The sequence below is a fragment of the Schistocerca gregaria genome, chromosome 6 (genome assembly GCF_023897955.1).
Source record: "Schistocerca gregaria isolate iqSchGreg1 chromosome 6, iqSchGreg1.2, whole genome shotgun sequence".
Taxonomy (NCBI): domain Eukaryota; kingdom Metazoa; phylum Arthropoda; class Insecta; order Orthoptera; family Acrididae; genus Schistocerca; species Schistocerca gregaria.
The window spans coordinates 251,835,500-251,857,537 of NC_064925.1; the positions used below are offsets into that span (position 1 = coordinate 251,835,500).

The 22,038-nt window shown below is 43.8% G+C and overlaps 1 protein-coding gene across 11 annotated transcripts in view; it reads right to left on the bottom strand.

The window, feature by feature from the left end:
* Positions 1 to 22,038, bottom strand: part of LOC126277885 (protein turtle-like) — a 798,080-nt gene that overhangs the window by 540,453 nt on the left and 235,589 nt on the right. The window lies entirely within an intron of this gene.

Genomic DNA, 22,038 nt, shown 5'->3' on the forward strand with positions numbered 1-22,038 from the left:
CATCGGAACTTCATGAAATTGTGGTCGCTGAAGCGAGAATACTCGGCGATGTCCCAACAAAAAATTCCGCAATATTTGAATCGAAATTTGCCTAGAAAAAATATGGAGTATTACTTACTGAACGCCTCTCCTAGTCATCCTATGACACCTTCCTCCAATTTCAGTTGGATGTTACTTTACTGTGACTGAAAAAGAGCCGATACGATAATGCAGTGCCTGTGTTTGTAGGATTCCTATGTTCCTTCGGAGCTGCATGCATGTGCGAAAGGAGGAGGGCCACGGCGACTACAGGAAATGTATGCATGAGTGTCCGAAGGGAGATTGCGCCGTACTTGTAACAAACACAGGCACTGAAATACCGTATTTATCCGCAGATACCGGGCTAGCGACTCTCGATTAAACTGTCTTACCTGTAAGGGAATTACGGTATGTGCACGAGTGCTGGTTAATGGCGTATGGACACGTGGAAATTTGGGTCTGGGCGTGAAGCGTGCACGGAGAGCCGAAGTTCTCGCAACAACTGGGAAATCCGGCTTCGAGTTCCGGTCTGGCACAAATGTTGAATGTCGTCATTCCATCCTAGAGTTGGAGGATGCCCACATTCGCAACAGCGAATTGATTTTCTGTACGAAAAGAGCCATTAGTTTTCGTTGTTTCAATCGATTTTGACTAATTTTACTACTGCTATTGGTGCTATTACAACAGCACAAAGTACTAGTACAATAATAAACAAAGCAACTATTCGAAGCATTAAAGGCCAATTCCCACTGCCACTACCTGAATTTTTCTACAGCATCTACTACTATTACTACTGAAACTACTAACAGTAAAACTAACACTTCCACTACGATTACTTGTGTAATTTTACGGTCGCTTACGCTCAGAGAACAGTTAAAATGTATACTGCATTGTATAGCTTGAGTCTCTCTCGTCCCAGTCGTCTGAGATGGGTACATACCAATTTTACTATTATCGCAATGGACCTAGTTTTTCTTTACGTTCTGTAGCATATCGGCATCGCTGTCTGCTCCCGCTATAACTCGCTGCATCCAGACAGTATTACGACGCACAGAGGCTTATCTTTCACTATTCCTGCTAACGTGTTTTAGGAACTATAAGACCCACTTTCTTCGTCGAAAAATTGTTTCCAAAATTGATGTAGTCTTATGCTCGAAATGAATACAAAACTTCACGCAAGTCTTAAAAATGGCCATATATTCGATGACGCGGGAAACCTATCTATAGCTGGCAACACCGGATTGAACTGGCAGCAGCAGTGCACCGATGCGACGAACACGAGTTGCGGGTTCACAAGCCTGCTAACACTGCCCCCATTCCAACGCGCCATCACAAGCCCAACGCTGTCTAGCTTCTGATCCGTCACTGTAGTCTACGCTGTAAGTGAACTTTAGTTGAAAGTGGTTTGTGTTATCGGTATCAGCAAAATATTTTTGCTACTAGCTAGTTTCGTAACGGAAAAAAATAAAAGGTATTCATATGATGCGGGCTATAAATTGAAAGTAATTGTATGTGCAGAAAAGCTTTAAAACAAAGCAGATGAGCAGCCAGCATTTCGGCCCTCCACCAACGGCCTAATAAAGAAGAACTGGTAAAAATGAGAAAGACTAATGAGAAAATAGATGAAAATGACCAAAACTAGAAAATGGAATAGGAAAATGGCATATTGGAAGGAATTCAAGGACACCATCAAAATGGCGTTTGACTTAATACAAAAATGAATCAAATACGTGCTCGTAAGCTAGTGCTACACTGGAACTTGACAGACTTTAAGAGTCCGCAGCTCGTGGTCGTGCGGTAGCGTTCTCGCTTCCCACGTCCGGGTTTCCGGGTTCGATTCCCCGCGGGGTCAGGGATTTCCTCTGCCTCGTCATGACTGGGTGTTGTGTGATGTCCTTAGGTTAGTTAGGTTTACGTAGTTCTAAGTTATAGGGGACTATTGACCATAGATGTAGAGTCCCATAGTGCTCAGAGCCATTTGAACCATTATTGAACAGACTTTAAGAGTGGAGTTGGTTGGTGCTACATGTTTACGAAGCTTCGTGGACTTAGCGTGCGAACCAAAACCAAAATACATCAGAAAATGCCACAAGAGAATGAAGAGAAAAATTGTCTTTTCACCGCTTAATTATTCAACATCGAAAGAAAACAAATGTGGAACTAAGCCAAATAGCGAACATGGACGAAACTCCTGTGACATTAGATGTGTCGAGTAAATGGTGTCGTGAAAGGTGTTGAAACTGCAACTATAAAAACAAGTGGACATGAAAAAATGCTCTCCACTGTTGTCCTTTCATGTTGTGCTGAAGGTACTTAATCTAATGATCATTTTCAAGCGCAAAACAATGCCAAATCCTACTGAGATACCGGCAGGTGGACATGAAAAAATGCTCTCCACTGTTGTCCTTTCATGTTGTGCTGAAGGTACTTAATCTAATGATCATTTTCAAGCGCAAAACAATGCCAAATCCTACTGAGATACCGGCAGGTTGGTTTTGTCCACTTACATGACAAACGTTGTATGGACGATGCTGTGTGAAATTATGTATAACGGAGTGTCGGAGAGAAGCAAAGGTGCTTTATTGAAGCAGAGTTCTCTTCTTGTGCTGGATCAGTTTAGTAGTCATGTGATAGAGAAAGTGAGACAGGGAAATACAGAGCTCGTTGTTATTCCCGGAGAACTTACTTCACAACTGCTATCTCTTAATGTCTCAATAAATAAACCATTTAAAGTGTATACGAGACAGGAATGGAACAAATTGATGATGCGTGTAACAGGACATGAATTTACGCTGAAGGGAGCTTTTAAACGATCTACAATCAAACAAAAGTATCAGTGGATAAAGCAGTAGTGGTCTAGAGTGAAACAAAATATTATTTTTAAATCTTTCAGGAAGTGAGGCATAAATAAGCCCTCGATGCTAGTGAAAACCATCTTATGTATGAAGAACACAAAGAGGAAGAAGAAGAAGAAGAAGAAGAAGAGTCAGACAACAATATTCAGGGATTTTAAAGCTCAATTCAGTTTTGTAAACTAAGAATTTTTTTTAGTCTGGCTTTGCAATCTGATAAGTAAAATGGTGAAAATGTTATTTAAAAAACTGTTTGGTAATTAAGGTGCGTCTTATAGTCTGTAGCGTGTTATAGTCCGTAAAGTACGGTGATTCTTCTGGGATACGCTTGTAACCACAGCCGTTCACTCTTCACTTGCTGGGCCAAATGACTATATAGTCATCGAGCTTCGTTCACATTCCCTTGCCTTGTCTACAGGCCTCAATCATCTCCACTCTTGTGCCGATGACTATAGCGACGCCTTGCCTTTTCTAAGAGAGCATCAGATAGGAGGTTTAATTGAAGTCTTGTTTTATTTTAATTACGTTGTAAACAGTTTCACCACTTAAAGCATGTCTAGTGGTCCATGCTATAACTTCCACTAGGGGACTTTGCCTTAGCCCATGATCTGGGCTGCCTATTTCACCACAGTCACAGATTATCTTTGCCTTCCTACCAATTCCGTTCAGAAATGTAGAATACTGACGTGTGCACTGTTTCAATATCTAATCGAAAGATGGACGTAACTTCTTTGCTTGTTGCTAAGCAACGGCCTGTTCCGCGCCTTGCCGGAGGCCGTGCACAGACACTACACACTGACTTAGCGGCGGTCGTGATGAGCTTGCTCTCAGTCGCTGACCACCGGTAATTGGAGGATGGTAGTCCAACAGCAGTTACGACAGTTATGTGGGACATGCATGGTTGCAAGCAACCGCCAGTTGAAAAACCTCTTTGAGTATGTTGCTGGTCTGGCAGTTTACTTTCCTGAGAATCATGTCGCTCGGATTTGATGGAAGACAGCCGCGGGGTTTCGGCTGCTGTTTGGTGTCTGTAGAAACCACAGGCAAAGTGAAATGGCTTAGCTGTACAGACTTGTTTGGTGAGTAACTTAAAGTGTAGACCATACAAGCTGTTATTCGGTGCAACGATGGTGCTTCAGGAATGTTTACACTCTATGTTTTATGCTTGAGTTAACCCTGGTGTTATTTGAAAGGAGTTTACAGGTCGCGCTACCATACATTGACAATTTTGTTGTCACTATTAATCCTGTCTATTGGCTGTGAGCCTTCTTGATAATTTCTCAATATTCTATGAGTGGCTTGTGTAATATATTGTTTACTCTGCGTAAATGCAAGTTCAATTTCCTGTCTTAGTTGACGCCTTGTGGCCATTCTCGCTCAAATTGTACTTAAACACTCTTTTATGTAATTAGCTCCAGTAATCTCCATTTAATATCGAGCTATATATGCTAAAATTTTCTGTCCGTCCGTTTCAGAGATATTCCTGTCTAACATGTTCGAGGCTTCGACTCCAGTTTGTAATTTATCAGTATTACTAGTGCTGACTTTGCTACTCAGGACTAATTTTACTACATGTTGTTGAAACCAGCTGGGCGTTCTTCTTTAAATTTTATTTATACGTCTCTTATCGTTACTCATTTCTCCCAGTGTTGTTTTAATAGATGCTCCTTATCTGCTCTGATCTAATAACTAAATCTTTATTGATACTGTTGTGACCTTCAGTCCGTATACTGGTTTGATACACCTTTTCACGCCACTCTATCGTGTGCAACCATCTCCATCTTTATTCATATTGGATTTGTTATCAGCAGCACTTATTAACTGAAATTTTCTGTCTCCTTGTGAGTTCATACTGTGCCCTCTTTGAACTATGTTGAAACAGAACCAGCGGAGTGGGGTGAAACTCAATGGTTTGATATCTCAATTTAAATCGCTCAGTCTCTAATTCTAAAATTGTATTATTTACTTACTTGCATTTTAGTTTCTCGGACTTTACATAATAACCTTTCATAAATAAAATTGCATTTTTCGGTCTAGAAGCTACATTTTTGTGACCTGGCAGCTTACCATTCCCACCTCTTCACTTTCTATATTGTTTCAGATGTGGCCCATGTCCAAAAACGTAGTCCCCTACTTGGCTAAAAACATGTTATCTGATTCCTTTTCTTTACATCAGAAAGGAGCTGATACGTTCTCCTTCTTCTGTCTAAGGAACTTCACATGTACTGCCATTTTACAATTATTAAATTTTGTATTGCTAAAACATTTGTTGCTGATACCCCAAGAGTTTCTCTTATTTCTTGCTATTTTTCGTTCTTGAGCCAGCCGATGGCAGCCCTTTTCCTTATTTGTATGTACAGGGTATGCACTTTCATTAATATAGGTAGGACGTCTGTAGATGTAGTGCCGAAGCATTCACAGCAACATAGCACAGTTCCTATCTGTACTTTTCTCACTGCAACAGCAGATCTGGGCGGCCGCCTTCAGGTCATCTGAATAAGTGAAGACAGGTTTAATTATGTACAGAGGGTTACTGCCATTTTTCCTTCACTCAGTATGTGGATGGAATAGGACGCCAAATTGGTTCAAATGGTTCAAATGGCGTTGAGCACTATGGGACTCAACTTCTGAGGCCATTAGTCCCCTAGAACTTAGAACTACTTAAACCTAACTAACCTAAGGACATCACACACATCCTTGCCCGAGGCAGGATTCGAACCTGCGACCGTAGCAGTCACGCGGTTCCAGACTGCAGCGCCTAGAAACGCACGGCCACTTCGGGCGGCGCCAAATTGGTAATAACAATACAATGTATACTACCATAAAGTCTCCACAGTGCTGATACACAGCACGAAAACAGTATTCTCTGCTGTGAACGTACACTGGTTGCCATTGAAAATTCAAGACCATGAATGTGAAATTAGCATGAAATAGAATATACGCCTGTGTATCCAAATGATTATAATTTGAGGGCAATCACACAAAGCAGGTGCCATGTCCATGCCTACACAGTGACTGTGTCTGTGTGTCTGACTATGATGTGGACGATCCAGGATAGATTCCCCGTACTGCCAAGAATTTTTCCCTGGGAGGCGGGGGGGGGGGGGGGGGGGTTGATGGAACAGGTTGCATCCCAGCGTCATGATGCCATCTGAGGGTCCACTTGACGGAGCAGCAATGATTCCAAGTTGCAAGAACTGACAACAGCTTGGAGAGCGGTGTACTGACCACATGCCCCTCCATACTGCATCTGAATACCGACATTGGCAGAGAATGACACTGCGGTCCGTCGGCGCAGATTGGGCCGCCAGAGCCAATAGACGGCACTTAAGCTTTTCAGAGTCTGCAGGCAGGTCTAACAGACTAAAACCATCTACGTTTTGTGTGAGGAAAGATTACAGTGCAGGTTCTAGTTCAGAAATCGCATGTAAACATCGTTTGTTTGTGAGAAGATAAGGTTATGCCTCGTTTAAGAAGGAGAAAACCTACTAGCACCCCTCAGAATCGCGCAGAAGCAGCAAGGTGGTCTGTCAAACCTGCTATTTGTCACTCCGTGATATCGCTTACGCGATGGTCGAGATCTTATGACTGTTACAATATTGAAGAGCTTAGGGGGCCATAATGCCATACCGTAAACCAATGGCCAAACGTGACTGGCTCCCGAAAGGACAGACATTTCTTTTGCTTTGCTGTGCAAGATTAAACAGCCAGGTCAAGTAATTATAGTCACTAATGTGGGCTTGTGTGCAGGAACCATCCACTCAAGACAATGTTGTGATACGTCGAGTACTAGAGGCTGTCAGCATGGCGACCACTCCTCTGCAGCTAACCCTTGATGCAGCAGCAGCAACAGGAGAGAGAGAGAGAGAGAGAGAGAGAGAGAGAGAGAGAGAGAGAGAGAGATGCAGTAACAACAATGATGTACATTGACAACAATGGACCAATGGTTGGTGCTACTTTCTCTTTTGCGTACAGTGGCAGCTCTGGACACAGCGGTGGCGTCACTTCGTCTCTTGCGAACAGCGACTATACTAGACAGAGAAATAGCATCACTGTGTATTTTCAGAACTGGCGCACTTCAGCGTATCTTGTCACAATGTGTGTATGGGGGCGAAAAGAAGCATGGACAGTGCTGGATTTTATTCGGCATCGTCATACGGAAGCAGTGGCTGGAGTGATGGTACGGTGTGCCACCGGGAACTCAGATGGATCACTTCTTTCTAGCATAGGTGATAATGTGCACAGCAGCGGTTACTTTGCCAACGTGTTACGGTCGTTGACTGTGCCCTAATTTCGAGGTTTCCATGACGTTCCCTTTGTACAAGATAACTCAAGACCGCATGTGGGTTGCACTGTCCTGAATTACTTCGATACTTCTTCGACTTATGCCCTGGCCAGCACAAACCTCCGGAGTAGGGTCCGCGCAATCCGTGACATGGCGCCTGAAACCATGCGGCCACTACGTGCGGCTTTTTGATCTCTCACCGACTGAAAACATCTAGCCGTGGGTTGCCGAGAGATCAGTACGTCACACTCGTCAGCCACTCTGATTGATCACCACTGGCATGGCGTTGAAGCAGCGTTGAGTGACATTACCACATTCACCACTGAAGCTAAGCTCGACTCACATCCGCACCAAGTCACTGTTGCTAATGGATTGCGGTCTACGCTGCGTACTAAATTTCGCTGCTGAATCACTTACAGATTTAAGCATGTATTCTTCCTTCGATACTGCTTCTGCATAATTAGTAAAATTTCACTATCATTCGTGGTGTTGCAGTTTTATTGGGTAACTGTGTACGTATCGAAATGAAAGGGATACATTTTTTATGGAAGTTTAACGTCTTCAGTCGTGTTGAAGTCGACGAGTGACATAGCACGTTATTTACATTTACACGAGATAATTGATGCAGTTGTTGCTAAGTCAACTTTGTTTATGCTGTGCAAGTAGTCCTTCGTGGACTGAGGACAATCTTGGTGGAGCGTGTACCGATTAAAATTTCATTTCCTTACCGCTCACGGAAATGCCGGAAGCTGTGCGAAACTAGTTGGTGAGGGTGGGGGGAGGGGCAGTGGGGGAAATTTTCATCACAATGAGAGGCAACGCCAAAGCAGGTGGGCTTTCACGGCTGAATTTAATTACGGCCCGAAGCGGTGCGAGTTATTAAAAAGAAGCGGCCGGCGACGCGCCCACGCCGCCTTGGCTAAACTTGTCTGCGATGGACTGCGGGCCCGGCGCCCGTGCTACAAGACACGATTAATTAAATTTAATTAAAGCTCGGACGGCGGGCAGGCGTAGGAATAAACAGCTGTCCGCTTGCGAGCTCCTCGCTCCGCACCTCCCACGAGCCTTACATTACTCCGAGTCGCTGCTGTTGCTCCGGCAACGACGACTGCATTTCGTCGTCTCTGACGCACCGCTCCTCGTTAGTTCCCGTAGCCATTCACTCTTAACAGGTTTCTCTCCATTAGTTACCGGCCCAGAGCACCATTCGTGGTCCATTTGTGTTGTTCCTCCCACTGTTCGGAAAGGCGCTGGCGCAATTGCTGGTGGCCAGAGGCGTCGTGAGGGAGATGAATCACCCCATCCTTCCTTCCCTTCGCCCACCCTCTCCCCCGGCAGAAAATAAACAAATTTTAGGAAAAACATACACTACTTTGCAAATATCGCAGATAAATTTCGGAGTACAATGTAGCAAGATAAATTTCAGAGAAAAACGGAGTCTCGAAAATGGCGAGCAGTTCTAAAAGCTACGAGATATGTGAAGACGAGCTACAAAAAGCAGTATACAAACTGCATCAGTTAGGGAAAAAGAGAATATAACCTTAGTGTATCAGTGAAGAAAACTATAGTAATTACAAATAGTAATAGATAATACCCTATTTGAGCCGATCTCTATCTTTAGTTCTGTAGGATGTGATCTAACTGACCTAAGGACATCACACACATCCATGCCTAGGCAGGATTCGAACCTACGACCGTAGCAGTCGCGCAGTTCCAGACTGTAGCGCCTAGAACCGCTCGGCCAACCCGGCCCTCCATTTGGAACAAATTTTGGAGGTCACGATGAAAAATGTAATAATATATTTCGTTTGTTATGTCAGTAACCTAAATAAGTGTCTTTAAAGAATGAGATTTTCACTCTGCAGCGGAGTGTGCGCTGATATGAAACGTCCTGGCAGATTAAAACTGTGTGCCAGACCGAGACTCGAACTTGGGACCTTTGTCTTTCTTGGGCAAGTTCTCTACCATCTGAGCTACCCAAGCGCGACTCACGCCCCGTCCTCACAGCTTTACTTCTGACAGTGTCTTTAACTCTGTTCCGCCAGAACACGGGGCCAAATGGACTCCTTTCCACTTGTTTTCACTTTCTTCGACGACACATCTTACAAGTAAGCTGGGCTTCGTATCTATCTGTATCTGCGTCGGCACACGAGTTACGAGCCCACTACTTGCATTGCTTCCTGAAGTTTAAGTCAGGATGGCGAGCCAGAAATCGAAGGACTCAATTTCTCTAACCATTTTCGTTTCGTTGTGAAGTGGCTGCAGACATCCGTTTCGTTATGCGAGTTGATACGCTAATCTATGCAGTTCTTTCATAGTTATACCAAAACGCTATTTCTGCAGACCCTTAAGGCTTTTGACAAGTTCTAACTCTTGCTCCTTATTGAAAACATACTGACATTTTCCACAGATTTTGTCAATTGTTGAAAAAAGGGATTGTCTTTTTCCATTTTTACTTATGGTTTTAAAGTATTCAAAGACATGACAAAAAGTTTCGATGCTTTTTCGTTTGTCATCGTTTTATTAATTACCGTTTCAACAGCTTGTTCCACGTATTTCGTGGACCAATTTTGTCTCTCCTTTTTCCATACATATCGACGTATCATATGCAGACAATAAAGGCAAACCATGCAGTACAATTCGTTAAACGAACAATAAAAGGCAACCGGGGAGGAACGAACTATACCAGTACACCATTCCGCCCCAAATGAGAAAATATTCGGTAACCATGGTAAACAATTCTTTTTCCCAACTGCATTGTATTCAAAAACAGCTACGAATATGCTGATTTAAATGGATTAAAAATTAGGCAGACAGACTTTATTGGAAAATGATCCGGAAAGTCATAATATAAGGGATGTTGAAAAAGAAACGAGCCGGCGTCTGGAATGCGCAAACCGATGACAGGAGGGTAATATAGTGGCGTGTGTAACGAGGAGTGGTTCGGACCAGAGCGTGGAAGTTCACAGCCCTTCTCAAGAGGACACGTGTGCACGTCACGTGACAATACAGAGCTAGCAGCAGCAGCATGCATCAATCGTCAAACGCTGTCAGTCGCATTGCAAATAGTGGCATGGAGGCGTCAAAAGAAGAGCAAAGGGGTGTTCTTTGTTTTCTGACAGCGGAAGGAACAGGCGGAACGGACATTCATCGACGAATGTCACAAGTGTACGGTGAACACTGCATGTGCCTTGCAAGGGTCAAGGCAGCACTTCAGAAAAGTGAGTCGTTAGCCGATGATTCACGGTCTGGAGCATCACACTGCATTACTGATGACATACTCCAACCGGTGGATGCACTCATTAACCAGGAATGCCGAGTGACAGTGAAAGCCATAGCCGCCGTGGTCGGATTGAGCGTCGAAAGAGTTCACACCATCATGAACGTACAACTGCACATGCGCAGAGTGTGTGCCCAATGGGTGCCCCACAGCCTTCAACCACACCAGGAAGCATGTGGAATGGCCCACTGTCTTGCTCATCTGCAGCGCTCATGGAATGCTTTCCTAGCACGAGTGGATGCTGTGTAAGGTGTCTGGCAAATCCAACACCTTCCATGAAAACCCTGACATAATAATCAAATCTAATAGTATGTCACATAGCTCCGAATAAATTGTGACATTAAATTAACCAAAGTAATACGAGTAACGAGTGAGCAAATGGAATACCACACACTAACACAAGAATGCCTAAATGCATGTTGTACGTTCCCACCGAGAGGCCGACGCAGTTCCGAGGGGAGAAACGAAGACAGAAGCCGAGAGCAGAACCGTGTTAAGCTAGAAGGCCCTACGATAAGGGACGGACTGAACACCCACGTCGCTAGCCTACCTCTAAGACTACCACCCGCACGTTTTAGCGGGAGACTTTTTCGCGTCTCTGTTACGTCAAGGACGACCCCCCAGCCCATGTTAAAAGATAGAGCCCTCCAGAAGAACAGTATAGATCTTACGATAACGCTAAAAGGACCACACCAGCTGCAGGTTTTAGCGTGAGACTTTTTAGCGTCTCTGTTACGTTGCAAACTTTAAAAACATTGCCCCACCACCAAAAGTATAACGTTTCTCATTGGATAGACAGAATCTTTGTAGGCGGAGCTTAAGGTTAACATTGAGAGCCTGATTGGTCAGATGAAAACACAGCCAGATAGTTTTTTTTAAACCAACTTCGGTAAATTGTAGTATGGAGAAGTTAGAAGAGTTGGTTCCGAGACAGCGAGCTGGATGGCTGCTGCGCCGGCCGCTGCCGCCCTGACGCTGCTTAAACACCGACAAGGTAATGAACGCACGCGATGCCGCATTTTTGTGCGCATAAAGCTTCACTCAGAACTGCAGAAGTATCATCTGTTACACCCCCTTTTTGCGTAATACTAGTGTCGATCGTTAATTAAAACTCATGGTGTTCACATTTGCCACTTGAAGAACAGATCTGAAACGCGATGATTTTTCTTTTATATAGCTTTTGAGAAGCCACATCAGCCACTGCAATTTACGACAAGTTAAATAAGTAATTAAAGATAATTGAGGGTCACTGTAGACCATTTTGATAGTTTTCTCTCTTGTGAAACTTAAATTAAACCGAGATTATAGATGTGATATGGCATAGGTCATCCTTCGATCGCTTGTAGAACTTGGAAACCCATTCAGGGAATATTCGTTCACATATTTCTGGAACGCAGTTTTTACCATCCTGCATTAAAACATTTCCTTTTATCAGTAGTGCAATTTATAAACGATGTTTTGTGAGTAGAATAAAATTTCCAATGGTAAACTTAACTGCTTTTTCGACGTTATTTTACCAGCTAACTAAAAATAGGAAAGCCTTGAACCCTTTCCACTAAATTTAGTTAGTATTAAGATTCTTTTACAGGGAGTGCAGTGGAGCTGACGCTGAGATCATTTAGTATTTGGTTATATCATCACTAGTCTCACTGAACTCTTCTGAATTCTACATGTCATGTGTGGTCTGGCGTCTCCTTACCAGCAACAGGTCCCAGGTTCAAACTAGTTAAGTCCCTAAAAAACACGCTAAGAGCGTCGTTGCGTGAATGTGGTAGGGAGACACGATATAGAACAAACAGACACCACCATGAATGTTTAGAGCTGGAGATGAGTCACGGTGTCATTGCTTCGAACCAGAATCAAAATGACAAAGTCTCCAGTGGAAGCATCCAGGGTCACCACCAACCAAAGCGATCAAATCAAAACAACCAGAAAATCTTACCCGTGGGGTCATTCTGCTCGACGACAATGCAAAGCCTCATATGGCCAACACAGTCACGACACTCCTGCAAAAATTCAAATGGGAGGTTCTCGGCCACCCTCCATATAGTCCGGACTTCCCTCCCTGTGATTACGCTATTTTTGGTCCCCTTAAAAAGGCTCTGAGGGGCAAACGATTCACCTCGGACGACGACGTCCAGCTGTACGTGCGGAACTGGTTAACATCGCAGCCCCGGGAGTTTTATGAGACAGTCATTCACCGCCTTGTGTCACAGTAGGACAAATGTCTCAACAGCCAGGGTCAATAATTGTAAGAAACAGTTACTGGCTTCTGTAATTATGCCTCCGGCTCGTTTCTTTTTGAGCGCCCCTTATTGAACAGCAGACTACGAAAGTCGCTCACGACAGTAGTCACAACCTTACTAAAGCCTAGTAGACGTTGGTTTGTTAAACTTTTGTCAGTCTGAGAGCACTCTAGCACCTCTAGACGAAATTAGACGACCCAGACCGTTCTGCCTCGGTAATAGATTCTGACCCGGTCTCCCATATACAAAATAACATTAACAAATATCAGTCAATATGCGAATGATAAACACAACAGCTACAGCTACAGCTGTATTGCTATATGTGAGTCATGGATCCATAAAAATGATAAAGTAAAATATAACCAACGGAAATGAGCTTTCTCAGGAACTATAGCGATATATTACAACTCAACTAGAGATTTATATTTCTGAAGGAAATAAAACAGTAGAGAAATACCACCTACAAAGAATGAATATAAAGTGAATCCCACTTCACGCCATGCTTTACAGACAAGCGCGTAGGAAGGTTCAGAATTCCACAACTTTTAGACGCTCGGGTAATCTTAGTGCATATTATGACATTTTGAGGGTTTGTCACTATTAGACTTCTTAAATAAATTTGCATTACATGTCTGCTTCTCAAATATTCACGCATTTATAGTGTTATGTATGTCTCAGTTAGTTCTGTGATTTCCTAGACATTATACTAAAGCGATTTAATAATATTATTAAAATCAGAGCCATCTTTGGCATCTTAAAAGTTAGAATGGAAATTTTATTTGATAAGGGGGGATCGAGAATTTGACAGTAACAAACTGTGACCTTACCCCCAGACCTAAATCATGGCGACGCTCGTATTTTCGGGCGAGAGTTTCAACCACCAATGCCCGTAACGCTATGCATTGGAATGCAAAATTTAAGGTCGAACTCACTTTCGCTTGACGTGTCGCTACCAAGTACAATAGCTCAATGATAGAAAGAACTACTGTTGTAAAGTACACAAGGTAACTGAAAAAAGTACGCAACGAGACGAACAGAAATGAATCATTCATAGGCAATAATTATGTTGCAGTCATCGTGATTTATTTGGATATTACGAAAGGCTGGATGTGTTTCTGAGCAGTGGGAGGCATAGTGTAGCACGGGTGCAATGAATTACGAATTTTTGAAGGCGGTATACTCACCGGTCAACGCAACTGTCACGCTGTAGTCTTTGCCTATGAGGATTTTCTCAGGAGTCCATTCGGCCCTGACTTCAATTTTATGGGTGAAAATGTGTGACTGCATCGAACTGGGGAGGTACAGGAACTCATGGGACGAGAGGATACTCTTTGAATGGACTGATGTACCTGTTTCCCTGACATAAATCTCACCGAGCACGTGTGGGTTGTGGTGGGGAAACGCTTTGCAGTACGTCAATATGCACCAACACTCATCCAGCGATCGTCAACCGCGCTAGTGGAGGATGGAACCCCCTATCACAAGAATTCCGTGCCAACCTTAAGTCCAGCACGCGAGCAAGTAGCAGTCACTGCTCGTGGTGACTACACTCCCCACACCATTACATCAGAACGATAATGTTCGAAAATATTCCTGGGTGCATTACTTGTTTCCACCTCTCGCCATGTGAGGCTCCCCGCAGAATCCTACTCAGAAAGAATCTACTCTTATCCGAGAAGAGCAAGCGACCGTACTCGTGTTGATCCAGTCCCTACACTTTTGGCACAATCGCGAACAATGCCGCTGTTGTGCGGGTGCCAATGGAATACAGCGTACTGTTCGTCGGGCAAAGAGACCGCCACCAAGAAGTCGCTAGGCCACTGTGAAACGTGAGATTGTATGCTTGCAATCTACATCTACATGACTACTCTGCAATTCACATTTAAGTGCTTGGCAGAGGGTTCATCGAACCACAATCATACTATCTCTCTACTATTCCACTCCCTGACAGCGCGCGGGAAAAACGAACACCTAAACCTTTCTGTTCGAGCTCTGATTTCTCTTATTTTATTTTGATGATCATTCCTACCTATGTAGGTTGGGCTCAACAAAATATTTTCGCATTCGGAAGAGAAAGTTGGTGAATGAAATTTCGTAAAAAGATCTCGCCGCGACGAAAACCGTCTTTGCTGTAATGACTTCCATCCCAACTCGCGTATATTATCTGCCACACTCTCTCCTCTATTACGTGATAATACAAAACGAGCTGACCTTTTTTGCACCCTTTCGATGTCCTCCGTCAATCCCACCTGGTAAGGATCCCACACCGCGCAGCAATATTCTAACAGAGGACGAACGAGTGTAGTGTAAGCTGTCTGTTTAGTGGACTTGTTGCATCTTCTAAGAGTCCTGCCAATAAAACGCAACCTTTGGCTCGCTTTCCCCACAATATTATCTATGTGGTCTTTAGAACTGAAGTTGTTCGTAATTTTAACACCCAGGTACTTAGTTGAATTGACAACCTTGAGAATTGTACTATTTATCGAGTAATCGAATTCCAACGGATTTCTTTTGGAGCTCATGTGGATCTCCTCACACTTTTCGTTATTTAGCGTCAACTGCCACTTGCCACACCATACAGAAATCTTTTCTAAATCGCTTTGCAACTGGTACTGGTCTTCGGATGACCTTACTAGACGGTAAATTACAGCATCATCTGCTATCAACCTAAGCGAACTGCTCACATTGTCACCCAGGTCATTTATATAGATCAGGGACAGCAGAGGTCCCAGGACGCTTCCCTGGGGAACACCTGATATCACTTCAGTTTTACTCGATGATTTGCCGTCTATTACTACGAACTGCGACCTTCCTGACAGGAAATCACGAATCCAGTCGCACAACTGAGACGATACCCCATAGGCGCGCAGCTTGATTAGAAGTCGCTTGTGAGGAACGGTGTCAAAAGCTTTCCGGAAATCTAGACATACGGAATCAACTTGAGATAAATCCTGGTAATTAGGGTTGCAACAGCACCCGCTGTTTGATCTGCATGCCTTCTTGCCTGTTACAATACAGCAGTCTTCTTCTGCCACTATAGGTTAACATTGTCAGTCACCTAGTTTTCTTCGGGCAACAGTACCAACGAATGCTCTCCATCCACGTGAAACAATGCAGTGAACGATACCAAACTCTTGAGTTGCACTCGCCACACTTCGTCGTTCCTACAGTTTCCCGACAACAATGATCAGTCTGAAGTCATCCAAATGTTACCTCCGGGCCATGCTGTGATGAACACAACCAAAGTGCACCGTAATTGTTCTCTAATTGACACGCAGTCTTTTTCCCGTTCTTTCAACTTCCTCGCGTATGCGGGACCAGCGCGATTCGGCGCTATAGTCACGCTGAATTCACGTGACGTAACATCCAATTTCTAGCCACGACTGGGAGATACCTGGCAACATGTTCCAGCACTTTCACGCATTTCCATCCAGTGGTTAACTAGTTAACATCGTATGTCCCTCATCTCCTCCTTAAGTTCTACAGAGCAGTGTACTTTCATCTATTCGTAATACTTTCGTTGTTTCGTTCATCAGCCTTACGTTTTCCATTTCTCACTCTTGCCAGCCACCACTTCAGCAAAACTGCTGCATTTCGCACTGGAATGAACAGAGCGTTTTGATTCATTATCACACGTATAGCATTTGCTAGTCTGCAAACACGACTCATTGGTAGCTAAATGTCAATGTTATTCAATCTACACATTGTGAAGCTCATAGGTTGTTTACAATTGAAACCACATGCCACACACAGCGTGGTCGCCAATATACATGACCTCTGACTATCCACAAATTACACATGCGCACAGCTGTTTGCAGTTCTGCCACGTGCCTATACGAGTACAAGTGTCACAGTGGGGCGGAAATGCAAACAGTTGTGTATATGTGTGGATACGCACTCCGAATTCGTGTACATGATGAACATACGACGCATAGCTGTGAATGTCATGTGGTTTCTGTCTTATACTACCTACGAGGATGACGCATCCTTGTTTGTTGCATGCTTAAGAAAGAGCAGAGCTCGACAGCTATAACAGCGCTTTATTAAGAAGTCTTTTAAGTCTGCGTAGTTTGATTAAGTCTACGACGAATTCCTCTCCTGTGCCAACCTTCCAGAGTAACATTTGCACCTCACTGTGGTGTCGTCTACAGGACAAGGTATCGTGCAAACGTTGGTACCTCACGATAGCACCACAAATAAAGACATTCGGTGCCAGCCGGAGCAACGAACCCGAGACGTTGACGTACACAAGCTCCACCAAGTGTTTCCTTAGAGATCTGCGGTTGGAGAGTCATTTATGTCCGAGCGCAGTACCGCTCGGCCCAGTCTCTATGTAATACACCAAGTATCAATGTAACTAGCGATCACTTGTAATCATCACTAACGATGACAGTATCGCCAGTCATGGACTGTGCGGCTGGTCCCGGCGGAGGTTCGAGTCCTCCCTCGGGCATGCGTGTGTGTGTTTGTCCTTAGGATAATTTAGGTTAAGTTGTGTGTAAGCTTAGGGACTCATGACCTTAGCAGTTAAGTCCCATACGATTTCATACATATTTGAACTTTTTTTTTTTTGACGGTATCGTCTTAGCACAGGTCCGATTCTGTGCTAATAGAACAGCTTTTCTGATCTCTACGTCCAGTTAAAGACAGGTGTACTCTCAAGTAAAACTATCATTGGGAAATTTACAAAGTGCTAACGTTAGAAGAGTCACTGACAAAATGAAACACATATATATAGTTAAGTATTTACCAGGCTCAAGTATTAAAAAAATACTAATAATGTGTGTGTGTGTGTGTGTGTGTGTGTGTGTGTGTGTGTGTGTGTGTGTGTGTGTCATGTAAAACTGCTCAACCACCTCCTGTGTGTGTGTGTGTGTGTGTGTGTGTGTGTGTGTGTGTGTGTGTGTGTGTGTGTCATGTAAAACTGCTCAACCACCTCCTCAAGTTGGTAAAAACCATTCGACAGCCAAGATCGCATAAAATATATCTTTATTTAAGACAACCGGTTTCAACAGTCTTTGCTGTCAGCTTCAGGTCTTAGAAATATTTTTGTTTTAAAAAGTGTTTCTTTTGCACTGGACTTCACGCCAAGATGACAGACCTTTTATAATGTGCTCATTTTTATCCACTTGAAATCTTGACGTGAGGTTCAGTGTAAAATGAACACGACTTACAACAAAAATACACTCCTGGAAATGGAAAAAAGAACATATTGACACCGGTGTGTCAGACCCACCATACTTGCTCCGGAGACTGCGAGAGGGCTGTACAAGCAATGATCACCCGCACGGCACAGCGGACACACCAGGAACCGCGGTGTTGGCCGTCGAATGGCGCTAGCTGCGCAGCATTTGTGCACCGCCGCCGTCAGTGTCAGCCAGTTTGCCGTGGCATACGGAGCTCCGTCGCAGTCTTTAACACTGGTAGCATGCCGCGACAGCGTGGACGTGAACCGTGTGTGCAGTTAACGGACTTTGAGCGAGGGCGTATAGTGGGCAACGGGAGGCCGGGTGGACGTACCGCCGAATTGCTCAACACGTGGGGCGTGAGGTCTCCACAGTACATCGATGTTGTCGCCAGTGGTCGGCGGAAGGTGCACGTGCCCGTCGACCTGGGACCGGACCGCAGCGACGCACGGATGCACGCCAAGACCGTAGGATCCTACACAGTGCCGTAGGGGACCGCACCGCCACTTCCCAGCAAATTAGGGACACTGTTGCTCCTGGGGTATCGGCGAGGACCATTCGTAACCGTCTCCATGAAGCTGGGCTACGGTCCCGCACACCGTTAGGCCGTCTTCCGCTCACGCCCCAACATCGTGCAGCCCGCCTCCAGTGGTGTCGCGACAGGCGTGAATGGAGGGACGAATGGAGACGTGTCGTCTTCAGCGATGAGAGTTGCTTCTGCCTTGGTGCCAATGATGGTCGTATGCGTGTTTGGCGCCGTGCAGGTGAGCGCCACAATCAGGACTGCATACGACCGAGGTACACAGGGCCAACACCCGGCATCATGGTGTGGGGAGCGATCTCATACACTGGCCGTACACCTCTGGTGATCGTCGAGGGGACAATGAATAGTGCACGGTACATCCAAACCGTCATCGAACCCATCGTTCCACCATTCCTAGACCGGCAAGGGAACTTGCTGTTCCAACAGGACAATGCATGTCCGCATGTATCCCGTGTCACCCAACGTGCTCTAAAAGGTGTAAGTCAACTACCCTGGCCAGCAAGATCTCCGGATCTGTCCCCCATTGAGCATGTTTGGGATTGGATGAAGCGTCGTCTCACGCGGTCTGCACGTCCAGCACGAACGCTGGTCCAACTGAGGCGCCAGGTGGAAATGGCATGGCAAGCCGTTCCACAGGACTACATCCAGCATCTCTACGATCGTCTCCATGGGAGAATAGCAGCCTGCATTGCTGCGAAAGGTGGATATACACTGTACTTGTGCCAACATTGTGCATGCTCTGTTGCCTGTGTCTATGTGCCTGTGGTTCTGTCAGTGTGATCATGTGTTGTATCTGACCCCAGGAATGTGTCAATAAAGTTTCCCCTTCCTGAGACAATGAATTCACGGTGTTCTTATTTCAATTTCCAGGAGTGTATTTTTAAGACCTGAAAGTGAAAGCGAAGCCTGTTAAAACCGGTTGTCATAAATAAAGAAATGTTTTACGTGATCTTGGCTGCTGAATGGGTTTTAGCGGTTACAACAGATCGCCCTTCAGTAGTCTCAAAACGAGAAAATTTATCCTCCTGAAGTACTTATTAGAAACTACAATACGCCACACCTAAGCCGTAGAGGTGGCGGTTATTGCTGATACGACCGATCTTCAGTTATATCGTTTATTTCGACGCCAGTTTAAACTGACTGTTCAAATCGCTCAGAGTAACGGGTTTCAAAGTAACTGGTTTTTTGTTCTTGTTGTGTCCAATAATAAATGAAGAAACCGAAAAGGATTGAAAAATTTTGATGACGTCAAGATACATGGAAGCAAAATATTAAATAGGCAAATAAAAGAAAATTTAATCTGTCCTCAATTCACTGCTTTTCTCTAAAAGTGCTATAAAAAATCACCAGTATTTTCCCACTGATTTTAATTTTCTGAGACTCTGCTCAAACGTCATGTTTTAATCGAGGTCGATAACAGTGTTTGGGTGAGACGAGTGATCAGTGCTAAAGGGTGCAAAATGATGCTGCAGAACTTTTTTTGTGTTAATTTGTACACTTTCAAGGACTACAAGCAGAAAGAGGCATATTATGTAGATACAGGCAGCATTTCAGCTACTTTCTACTTTGATTGTGTACTAAGAATGAGTTGTTAAGTTTTTAATTAATTACTATTATAATTTCCTTGATCTGCTGTTACTTCATTGAAATTACAGACAAATCATTAATCTGCCATACCTACGTCACTTGGTAAACGTATTTCCAGACCAGGAGTGGTGCCATTCCGCAACGTAACAGATGTCTGGCGACGACAGCGCTAAACTGCGTACAGACCGGGTGGCGGCGAGTCCCGCCCACACGTATCTTTAGCAACTACACACGGCAACAGGGACGTTTTTGTCTCAGCAATGCTGTGCAAATTCTTACACCACGTGTTTGTTGCTTGTTTCTGTAGGCACTGTCATTGAAACAGCACTGATCGCTTTTCCCATTTTCTGTAATAGCGCAATATTTCCAAGCAATACAAACTTTACTAATAAAAACTGCTTGTTTAAAAGAAAGAAGAGGTTTATTTAAAAACGAAAAATTTTAATACTGCTGCCATGACCAAGTGATATTTACCCGATTATTAATAAAAAAATACAAAACACCTGTTATAACCGAGACCAAACAAATACTGGAAAATACCGGTTATTCAGAACTTAAATATCGGTTTTAACCAGTCGGTTTCTCCATCCTTGCTACGTCCTCAGTTGTTGGATATATTCCAATCTCTCGCTTCCTCTACAGTTTTTACCCTCTCCAGTGCCTTCAAGTGGAATAGAAGTTTTTCCTTTCTGTCTCAACACATAGACTTCTCTCTTCTCGATGATAGTTTAGATAACCTCATAATTCCTTATCAGTCCACCTAATTTTCAACATAATTCTATGGCACTACATCTCAAATGATTCTCTCCATGTCTGATTATCCCGAAGTCTGTAATTCCCTTACACGCAACATTGTCTTCCAGATTCACACCCTCAGAAACTTTGTCCTCAAATCAAGGCCGATGTTTGATAATGGTTGACTTCTTTTGGCCAGGGTAAAGAACTAGTTCAAAACAACAGGCCGGTGTAAAGGAAGTCGTGTCTTAAATTTTATACTAAATTACTCTTTAGGCAGAGTCTTATTCTCCTTGTTGTTGTTGTTGTGGTCTTCAGTCGATAGACTGGTTTGATGCAGCTCTCCATGCTGCTCTATCCTGTGCAAGCTTCATCTCCCAGTACCTCTGCAACCTACATCCTTCTGAATCTGTTTATTGTATTCATCTCTTGGTCTCTCTCTGTGATTTTTACCCTCTACGCTACCCTCCAATACTAAATTGGTGATCCCTTGATGCCTCAGAATGTGCCCTACCAACCGATCATTTCTTCTAATTAAGCTGTGCCACAAATTTCTCTTCTCTCCAATTTTATTCAATACCTCCTCATTAGTTATATGATCTACCCATCTAATCTTCAGCATTATTCTTCAGTAGCACCACATTTCGAAAGCTTCTATTCTCTTCTTCTCTAAACTATTTATCGTCCATGTTTCACTTCCATACATGGCTACACTCCATACAAATACTTTCAGAAACGACTTCCTGACACTTAAATCTATACTCGATGTTAGCAAATTTCTCTTCTTCAGAAATTCTTTCCTTGCCATTGCCAGTCTACATTTTATATCCTCTCTGCTTTGACCATCATCACTTATTTTGCTCCCCAAGTAGCAAAACTCTTTTACTACTTTAAGTGACTCATTTCCTAGTCTAATTCCCTCAGCATCACCCAACTTCATTCGACTACATTCCATTATCCTCGTTTTGCTTTTGTTGATGTTCATCTTATATCCTCCTTTCAAGACACTGTCCATTCCGTTCAGCTGCCCTTCCAGGTCCTTCGCTGTCTCTGACAGAATTACAATGTCATCGGCGAACCTCAAAGTTTTTATTTCTTCTCCATGGATTTTAATTCCTACTCCATTTTTTTTCTTTTGTTTCCTTTACTGCTTGCTCAGTATACAGATTGAATAACATAGGGAGAGGCTACAACCCTGTATCTATCTTGGTCACAATAATGCGTTCACTATGCTGTTTGTAGTAGCTTATCCGCATTCCTATTTTCCTATTCACCTACTCCTGCATTACTCCTATTTGAAAATCC